General features: G+C 49.3%; 2 non-coding genes across 2 annotated transcripts; both read right to left on the bottom strand.

Annotated features, from left to right (window-relative positions):
- Positions 1–2,502: 2,502 nt before the first annotated feature.
- On the bottom strand, positions 2,503–2,655 carry LOC124319549. Its single transcript, XR_006913249.1, has one exon. It is a non-coding gene; the product is annotated as a 5.8S ribosomal RNA (ribosomal RNA).
- Positions 2,656–3,592: 937 nt separating this feature from the next.
- Positions 3,593–5,887, bottom strand: LOC124319550. The gene has a single exon (XR_006913250.1). It is a non-coding gene; the product is annotated as a small subunit ribosomal RNA (ribosomal RNA).
- Positions 5,888–10,282: the final 4,395 nt, after the last annotated feature.

Genomic DNA, 10,282 nt, shown 5'->3' with positions numbered 1-10,282 from the left:
CCAACCACTGTTCACATGAAACCCTTCTCCGCGTCAGTCCTCCAGGATCCCTCTGGAGTATTTGCTACTACCACCAAGATCTGCACCGACGGCGGCTCCGGGCAGGCTCACGCCCACAACCCTTCTACGCTCACCGTCGCGACCCCCCTACTCGTCGGGGCCTCAGCGCCGTCGCTCTCTTCGAGCTGACACGGACGTTATTCGCTCTGCCGACCGACGGCCCGGTATAGGCACGACGCTATAGCGCCTCCCATTTTAAGGGCTAGTTGCTTCGGCAGGTGAGTTGTTACACACTCCTGAGCGGATTCCGACCTCCATGGCCACCGTCCTGCTGTCTTTAGCAACCAACTCCTTTTCGTGGGATCCGAAATGTGCGTCGTTTAGGCGCCTTAACCGGGCGTTTGGTTCATCCCACAGCGCCAGTTCTGCTTACCAAAAATGGCCCACTGGGCGCTCAGATTCAAATCAATTGCCGCGGCCTCAATCAAGGAAAAAGGCCGGGCTTCTCACCCATTGAAAGTTTGAGAATAGGTTGAGGTCGTTTCGACCCCAAGGCCTCTAATCATTCGCTTTACCGGATGAAACTCCGTTTGTTCTCTTTGCGAGCACCAGCTATCCTGAGGGAAACTTCGGGGGGAACCAGCTACTAGATGGTTCGATTAGTCTTTCGCCCCTATACCCAACTCCGACGATCGATTTGCACGTCAGAATCGCTGCGGACCTCCACCAGGGTTTCCCCTGGCTTCGTCCTGGCCAGGCATAGGTCACCATCTTTCGGGTCCCAACGTGTGCGCTCTGGGTTCGTCCGGCCGACTCGACCAAACCCTTTTAAGGGGGGAAAGATCTCGCGAGCATTCGGACGCCCTGGGGTTGCGCCCGCTCTGTTCGAGACGGGATCACCCCTCGCGGATGCACCCTCATCGGGGCCGCTTCACTTTTCATTGCGCCTCGCGAGTTTAGTTTGATAATTTCTCGACGACTTGCGCACATGTTAGACTCCTTGGTCCGTGTTTCAAGACGGGTCGGGTGGGACCCCGACTTCTACTCTCCGCTCTGGGCCTCCACAGGTTGAGCACCGCAACTTTTTCTCTTTTACAAAAAAAAAGCTACGACACCTCCCGGGAGGAGACAGGTCACGACCGGGCAGTACTGTTGGGAAACGCCGCGCTCGTCATCGCGGCACCCGCGAAGGTAACCACGAAACTCGCTAACGGACGCCCCGTGTAACAGACACCCAGTCGGTCGCGGAGTCCTACTAGGCCCCCCACTTGCGGACCTTGGCGTGGCTATTGCGATCGCAGAACGACTTATGCAAGAGAGCCGCCAATTCAGGCAGTCTCCATTGCAGCGTTAAGGGCATACAACCAAGTGCCGGGAGCGGGGACTTGTTCGACCTTCGAGGGCCCACCCGTTTAACCCCCTGAACGGTTTCACGCACTCTTGAACTCTCTCTTCAAAGTTCTTTTCAACTTTCCCTCGCGGTACTTGTTCGCTATCGGTCTCGTGGCGATATTTAGCCTTAGAAGGAGTTTACCTCCCGCTTAGGGCTGCACGCTCAAGCAACCCGACTCTTGGGAAGGGATCCGATGCACGGTCTCGGCTCGTCTTATCTACGGGCCTGACACCCTCTGTGGGTTTGCTCGCCCCGTTCATGGAGACTTGGACGATAGATACCGGACAGACGCGCACGATCCTCCCGAACACCACATTCCTCGGCACCCGCTCAACCGGGCGCGAGGTTCGGTGCTGGGCTCATCCCTGTTCGCTCGCCGCTACTAAGGGAATCCTTGTTAGTTTCTTTTCCTCCGCTTACTGATATGCTTAAGTTCAGCGGGTAGTCTCATCTAAACTGAGGTCAGAATGAATTGTTTGTTTTCAAAAGGAGACAACACTTTATCTAGCTCGGCAGACTTTGGCGTTTTAAAGCCGGGAAAGATTGAATAATTGCCGGTTCAAATTTTTTTTTTTTCGAAATAAAGCGAGTCTCTCGTTATTCGCAAAAATTAATTTACGAAAAGTGACAGGGCGTCCTGCGGCTTTTTGTATTGAAACAACGCGTCGTGCGCGAACCAAGCTTGCATAACGAGCGGTTAGAGTGAGTGATAATTCGCGGTGGTCGACACTTCGACACGCCCGGCGCACACACACAACTAAACTCGCGTTGAAGCGGTATATCGCGCACACGCAGCCGACACCTTGTTCGAGAAGATGTGTTTTATTTCTAAAATTTTTTTTTGAGTTGGCTCAAAAATTTCCCATCTGTTTTGCCATCGAAAAAGGTTTCTTTTGAATAGAGAGGAAAAAAACAAAACAGGGCGAACCTTCTTTTATTTTTCCCCCTTTTTTGTATTTGAGGCATCGCGGACACTTAAGTCGCGCGGCACCCAGACGTTAGAGATTCGGGAGCTTTTATGCGGTCAGGCCGGGGTGAAAAATAAATCTCGCCGCGACCCAACATGCAAAACCAAGACTGAAAAAATCTCTGTTCGTTCATCATTCGACCGACCCTCAGTCAGATGTGGCCCGAGCGAGAAGCTGGGCCGCCATTTACGTTCAAGATTTCGATGCTCCATGTGTTCTGCAGTTCGCATGGATTAGCGCACTTTGCTGCGCTCTTCATCGATCCACGAGCCTAGTGATCCACCGTTCAGGGTCGTATATAAAACGACATATTCGTTTTCTTCTCTCTTTTTCTCCAACCCGCCCAAGCAAATGAATGCGAGGGCGGAGAAAGAAAGCCAGAAAGAAAATGTTCCGATAAACACTCGTACTAGAATTTGGGTTTAGTGTGTTATTGTGATTTTGAATTCTTCCTACTTCATCGAGAGGGCGAAGGGCAAGCTTAAAAAACATTCGGTTTTCAACGGCATAGTGTCGGGCTTTGGAGTGTTAGTCTATACGACGCACACGCACGCAACCACGAGTATCTACGCCCGAAAAGAACGTCCAGAGTAAAGTCTCACACTTTCGTCCCCCACCGAGAATCAAAAAATCCCGAAGACGAAGAGAGAAACAAAAAAAAAACAATTTCGATTGGGCGTATCCGCTTTAAACCACCGCGCATCAGAGCGCCTGATACCCGTTCAAAATCTTGATGTTTTTTTTTTTTTTTTCCGACTCTCCATCCACCGAGTTTTTATTTTTCAAAGTGTTTGATTTAGGGACTAAGACTTTATAAAATCTCCTTTATTGTTCCTTCGGTACTCGCGGCCCAGGCGGGCTATCGTATTCTTCACTCTACTAACGTCAACACTGTGAGCGCCGCTAAAGGTCGAATGAATCTATAGAGACATTCACCATCGAAGCAGGAAGAATTTGCTCACGGCCATAGACCAAATCGAAAGACTTTGTGTTTTTTTTTGAGCCGAGAGGAAAGAAAAATCAATTTGAAAAGGCGAATCCGCTTTAAACCACCGCGCATCAGAGCGCCTGATACCCGTTCAAAATAAATGATTTTCTTCCGTCAACCCACACATAGTTCATACGATGTCTTACGCCGAAAGACTTTTGATGGGGTTTTTTTTTGTTTTGCAACTTTTAGTTGTTTCGTGCTCAACCAAAGCCATATGCGCAAAACATTTGTCTTGTTCGTTTATGATCCTTCCGCAGGTTCACCTACGGAAACCTTGTTACGACTTTTACTTCCTCTAAAGGATCAAGTTCGACCATCTTTCAGTCTCGCCGTTGGTAGGCACCGCACGGGCAGAGATTGCTCCCCACTCGACGGCACCCCGACAAGCCCGTCCGAAGGCCTCACTAAATCATTCAATCGGTAGTAGCGACGGGCGGTGTGTACAAAGGGCAGGGACGTAATCGACGCGGGCTAGTGACCCGCGCCTACTAGGGATTCCTGGTTCATGGGGATCATTGCAGTCCCCAATCCCAACCACGAAGGAGGTTCAGCGGTTACCCGGTCCTTTCGGACAGGGAGAGTGAAACACGCTGATTCCTTCAGTGTAGCGCGCGTGCGGCCCAGGACATCTAAGGGCATCACAGACCTGTTATTGCTCACTGTCACGCGGCTGGACGCCGCTTGTCCCTCTAAGAAGACTGCGTGACGGACGCGAGAGCAGAAGGTATCGCCGGGGATGACGACGACCGAATAACAATAGAGCCAGCCCCCGCGAGACATTCCCGACAAAGCCCCGCCATACCTCATCCGCCAGGCAACCAACCCGTGAAGGCCGTACACCCGACGAACAAAGCACAACGAAACCAAGCCGAGAGATTGCCTCACTAAAGGAACCAGTCCCACCGAGACCCGAATCGCCGCCACCTGATCCCGACGCCTCCGTACTCCCTTCGGTTTCAATTGATAAAACCCGTCACCTATTTAGCAGGCTAGAGTCTCGTTCGTTATCGGAATTAACCAGACAAATCGCTCCACCAACTAAGAACGGCCATGCACCACCACCCACCGAATCAAGAAAGAGCTCTCAATCTGTCAATCCTTCCAGTGTCCGGGCCTGGTGAGGTTTCCCGTGTTGAGTCAAATTAAGCCGCAGGCTCCACTCCTGGTGGTGCCCTTCCGTCAATTCCTTTAAGTTTCAGCTTTGCAACCATACTTCCCCCGGAACCCAAAGACTTTGGTTTCCCGGAAGCTGCCCGTCGAGTCATTGGAGTAACTCCGACGGATTGCTGGTTGGCATCGTTTATGGTTAGAACTAGGGCGGTATCTGATCGCCTTCGAACCTCTAACTTTCGTTCTTGATCAAGGAAAACATTCTTGGCAAATGCCTTCGCTGTTGTTCGTCTTGCGGCGGTCCAAGAATTTCACCTCTGTCGCCGCAGTACGAATGCCCCCGTCCGTCTCTATTGACCATTACCTCGGGTCCAAAAGTAAAAGACCAGCAAAATCGGACCGAGGTCCTATTCCATCATTCCATGCTGCGATATTCAGGCGTTGGGATACACCTGCTTTGAGCACTCTAATTTGTTCAAAGTAAACGTTGCCGGCCGCCCGAGACACCCGGTGAAGGGCACCCCGAACGATTGACTGGGTGGAGCGAATCGAGTCAACTACGACCAAAATTTAAAAAAGAACCCGAAAGAACTTTCCAACTCTGGCCGCAGATACAACAACGACGCACCGACCACCACTCCGGCGATGTTGTCCGACCGTGAAGAGAGTCGGGCTTTGACACCCGGGCTCCCAGAGCGTGAAACGCAACACCCTTGATTCAGAGCGGCGCCGCCCGGCCGAAGACAGACATCCGACTACGAGCTTTTTAACCGCAACAACTTTAATATACGCTATTGGAGCTGGAGTTACCGCGGCTGCTGGCACCAGACTTGCCCTCCAATGGTTCCTCGTTAAAGGATTTAAAGTGTACTCATTCCAATCACGGGGCCTCGGAAGAGTCCCGTATCGTTATTTTTCGTCACTACCTCCCCGTGCCGGGAGTGGGTAATTTGCGCGCCTGCTGCCTTCCTTGGATGTGGTAGCCGTTTCTCAGGCTCCCTCTCCGGAATCGAACCCCGATTCCCCGTTACCCGTTGCAACCATGGTAGGCGCGTAACCTACCATCGACAGTTGATAAGGCAGACATTTGAAAGATACGTCGCCGGCGCGAAGGCCGTGCGATCGGCGTGAAGTTATCCAGAGTCACCAAAATTGGTACGGTGCGCGAGCCCGAAAGCCCGGCCCCGACTGGTTTTGATCTAATAAAAGCACCTCTTCTGCGAGCCCGAAAGCCCGCAGTCGAGGCTCGAGTGCATGTATTAGCTCTAGAATTACCACAGTTATCCAAGTAGGATGGAGTGGATCTAAGGAACCATAACTGATTTATTGAGCCATTCGCGGTTTCGCCGTCTAGCGGCTTGTACTTAGACATGCATGGCTTAATCTTTGAGACAAGCATATGCTACTGGCAGGATCAACCAGGTATTTCGTGTATGTTTGTTTGATATGCATCCGGCGAGTTGCGGGTTTTTATTTCGCCCACGCATCACCAAACACACACCAAATCAACACGTTTTTCGTTTTTTTTCTTTTTCTTCGGAAACTAAAATTTTTGATCGCAACGCCTGGCGTGTCACAGCGAGTCCCAGTGAAGAGAAACACCGATCCGATCCGTTTGTTGGATTTTTTTCATTTCAATTTCCAAAGTCAAAGACCATTCAACGGTCTATGAGCCCAAAGTGAATCGGATTCATTCGACCGGTCTTGATATATTCATCAACTTTTTTTCCCGTATTACGGTTTTCGACGGTCATATGTGGCGTGCTGTATGCTCATAAGTCAAGCCTGCTTTACTAAGCTGACAAGCATACATCTTTTAAATTTTTGTGGGCTCAGAGTTTTATTTTTATTTTTCCACCGCCGAGGCACACTCTCGCATCACCCCGCACGACACACACACACACACACACCTCACCGCTCAACGGTCACACGAGGCAGAATTTTCCGCAAAGACTTTCGAAGAGAAAGAGAAAACTCGGAACAACCGCGGTCAGAGGCCAGCATAGAGGCATCGTATAGAAAGTCATGGGCGGAAAAAAACAAATCATTTCAAGTCGAGACAAGCAACCAGACTACCCCTATAAAAGTGCGCAATTCTTTAAGAGTTCACCGAAGAATGACCGAGATCAAGTATGCACGAAACGAACATATTCCAAGGGCAGCTGAATAAGCGATTCTGCGCCGAAGCGCGAGAAAAGCAAGCGGTACACCGATGGGGATCGTTTTTTTTATCGTGTTAGATTCGTTGTTGTCAAGCAAGGATTCTCAAAATGTTTTTTGCATTGCACCCAAGTTTCGTACTGATTACTTGTCGCAGACCGGTGACTGTCAAAAAAAATTTTTTTACGTTTTTTCTTGAGAGGTCACTGCCTACACACAACTCCGGGCGGGCCGTACACTCACAGCCGTTTGAATTCTCCCTTCGTGTGTCATGGCCATAACTGAGCGTACATCTTACCGGGCGCCGAGTTGATCTGGCTTGTTCGATGAACGTTCGGGATACGTACAATCGATATAGCTCCAACCGTAACTCGTTTGTAATTACGCCGGCCATACTCAGCGGGCGCTCAGCTCAGCTCTCGATATCTTCCGTCGAAGGGAAGTTCGTAGTAAAAGAGAGTCAGAGTCGACGCCACATTTTGCGGTCCTCGCATCTCATCCGATTTTTGAATTTTATAGATTTGCCATCACTTCCACCCAATTCTCTCGTATATTTCAATCTCTTGACTTTGTCCGACCGGGCCGTCTTCGCCCCCCTTCAACTCCGTCCATCTCCACTTCTGTGTTCCACACAACGAGCTTCCGTCAAACGGCAAAATGTGAAATATGCGCACGCCGCACGAAATAATTTGAAAGCGTTCTGTTTGGTGGCTTTTTTATTTTTTATCTCTCGGCTCACACACACACACACACATTTCCGCCTGAACGGTAATTTTTTTTGATACGGTGTCAAAAAGTGAAAAGACGCGCACCATTTTCTTTTCTCTTCCGTATCGTCGCTGACGGTAAACGCTGATGGTTATGATGCCGTAAGTTTGGAAGAAAGAATCTTTCCCGTCTTGTCTTGTTACGGTAAAATAACAAAGAACAAGCGTCCGATTTCTCTCACAGACGGCCACAGACAAACCACACGTGCCGAAGAAACGAAACGTCCGAAACCAAAAAAATGTTTGACGCGCGCACCTCTTCTGAACTTTTCGACCAAGAGTCGTTGGATCGAGTGACGAGCTTCTCAGCTGTCGCACCAATCGGTGAAGCGGGCGTTTGAATTCCCGTCCACATCGCGGTTCGGATATATTTTTACATATACCGACCATCGGAAATTTCGAAAACGGTTTTACCGAAGGAATGATATTTCACACACCGACAGCTCATCGAGTTCGTCTCCGTTCAACGGTTTTTTTTTTTTAAGACTTTTTGATCGCATGGGGCTAAACTGGTTAGAGCAAAGCCGCGATCCAAGCAGTGAAAAAAAAACAAAGACAGTGCAAGCGCGATCGAACGGAATCGAAACTAAAATCATGTGAAGTGGCGGGCGGAAAGGAGCTCAGCTACGGTGGAAATGAAACTACAACTAACGCCGAACCGGACAACTTCCCATTCTGCGTCTTCGTTTCATTTCCCAAAGCTCCCCGTCGATACCAAAGTTTTTGCGTCGAAGCTACTAAAGAAATTTCGCGCTTTCCTTTTCGCCTCTTTCGCCTTCCCTTCGATATCTATCCAACCACCGGCTTCGACTTTATTTCTTTCACCCGTCTATTCGCCCGATAGTCGACGGTCGGCCATTCTTTGGTATCGGCCAGGCGGACTAACAAGAAGTAAGACTCGTTTGAAAAATTTGGACCGGGCTTTACAATCGCTGCTTGTCGTAATGTCGCAAATTTGAAAAAAATTTTCAATTCGAGAAACCAAACTATTCGACACTTCGAAAATTTTTGGGACTCTGAAAATTTTTCCGAGTTTAGGAATCGAGACCTCTTCTATACTAAGGAAAACCACTAATGTTCCGCCGCATAATGTCTCCGTTTTCCGGCTCATTTTTAGCGATTGGACGGGGACATTGCCCCATCCAACCGCCAGCCGACTTTCAGGAACCGTCGTTTTCAAAGTTGGGACTTAGAAAATTTTCGACGAGTGGGAATTTTTTACGGTCGCAAGTCATCACGACACGCCCGACCAACCCATTTGAGAGCCGCCACGCCTCGACGGTGTGACGGCTTTTTTTCGAATCGACGGGTCTCGCTCACTCCTCTCTCGCGCCGACCAGAGGCCGGGCGAGAGAGTCGTTGCCAAACACCGTCGTCGGAAATGGGAGAATTTGAGTGGGAATTTTTTACGGTCGCGAGTCATCACGACACGCCCGACCAACCCACTTGAGAGCCGCCACGCCTCGACGGTGTGACGGCTTCTCTTTTCGAATCGACGGGTCTCGCTCACTCCTCTCTCGCGCCGACCAGTGGCCGGGCGAGAGAGTCGTTGCCAAACACCGTCGTCGGAAATCGAGAAATTTTCATTTCCATTTCCATTTTTTTTCATCGGCCTTTATACGTCCAAGTCCCGCCAACCACGTCACTACCACGTCGTCGGGACTTAGAAAAATTTTTCAATTTTTCGGACTTAGAAAATTTTTCAACTTTCTTTTTTTCGACAACCTCTTCCCTATATAGGAAAGTAGTGGATGTTCCGGGCAGTAACTGTACGAAAAAGTCGATTTCCGAATTTTTGCCGGACATTCACCTGAGCTCAGGCCGGGCCGCCCCGCTCAACTGCCGCCCGGTCACCACCAAAAACCGGTCTTGGAAATTTTAGGACTTAGAAAATTTTTCAACTTTTTCTTTCTCGACAACCTCTTCCCTATATAGGAAAGTAGTGGATGTTCCGGGCAGTAACTGTACGAAAAAGTTGATTTCCGAAATTTTGCCGGGCTTTCACCAGAGCTCAGGCGGGGCTTACCATCACACCCGCCGACCGGTCACCACCAAAAACCGGTCTTGGAAATTTTAGGACTTAGAAATTTTTTCCAACTTTTTTTCTTTCGCTCTTTCTCTCTTTTTCAGCCGTCTTTGCTCGTCCCAGTGCCGCCTATAGCTTCACTATCCATCGTCGGGACTTAGAAAAATTTTTCAATTTTTCGGACTTAGAAAATTTTTTCAATTTTCATTTTCGACAACCTCTTCCCTATATAGGAAAGTAGTGGATGTTCCGGGCAGTAACTGTACGAAAAAGTTGATTTCCGAAATTTTGCCGGACATTCACCTGAGCTCAGGCCGGGCCGCCCGCTCAACTGCCGACCGGTCTCCACCAAAAACCGGTCTTGGAAATTTTAGGACTTAGAAATTTTTTCCAACTTTTTTTCTTTCGCTCTTTCTCTCTTTTTCAGCCGTCTTTGCTCGTCCCAGTGCCGCCTATAGCTTCACTATCCATCGTCGGGACTTAGAAAAATTTTTCAATTTTTCGGACTTAGAAAATTTTTTCAATTTTCATTTTCGACAACCTCTTCCCTATATAGGAAAGTGGTGGATGTTCCGGGCAGTAACTGTACGAAAAAGCTCATTTCCGAGAGGGTCGCCGGACTTTCACCAGAGCCCGGGCCGGGCCGCCCGCTCAACTGCCGACCGGTCTCCACCAAAAACCGGTCTTGGAATTTTTCGGACTTAGAAATTTTTTCCAACTTTTTTCTTTCGCTCTTTCTCTCTTTTTCAGCCGCTTTCATTCATCCAAGTCCCGGCTACAGCGTCACTACCCCGTCGTCGGGACTTGGAAAAATTTTTCATTTTTTCGGACTCTGACATTTTTTCAACTTTTCTTATTTTTCAACTT

Source organism: Daphnia pulicaria, unplaced genomic scaffold (assembly GCF_021234035.1).
Source record: "Daphnia pulicaria isolate SC F1-1A unplaced genomic scaffold, SC_F0-13Bv2 h1tg000181l, whole genome shotgun sequence".
In the NCBI taxonomy this organism is placed as follows: domain Eukaryota; kingdom Metazoa; phylum Arthropoda; class Branchiopoda; order Diplostraca; family Daphniidae; genus Daphnia; species Daphnia pulicaria.
This window is presented reverse-complemented; position numbering and strand designations above follow the sequence as displayed.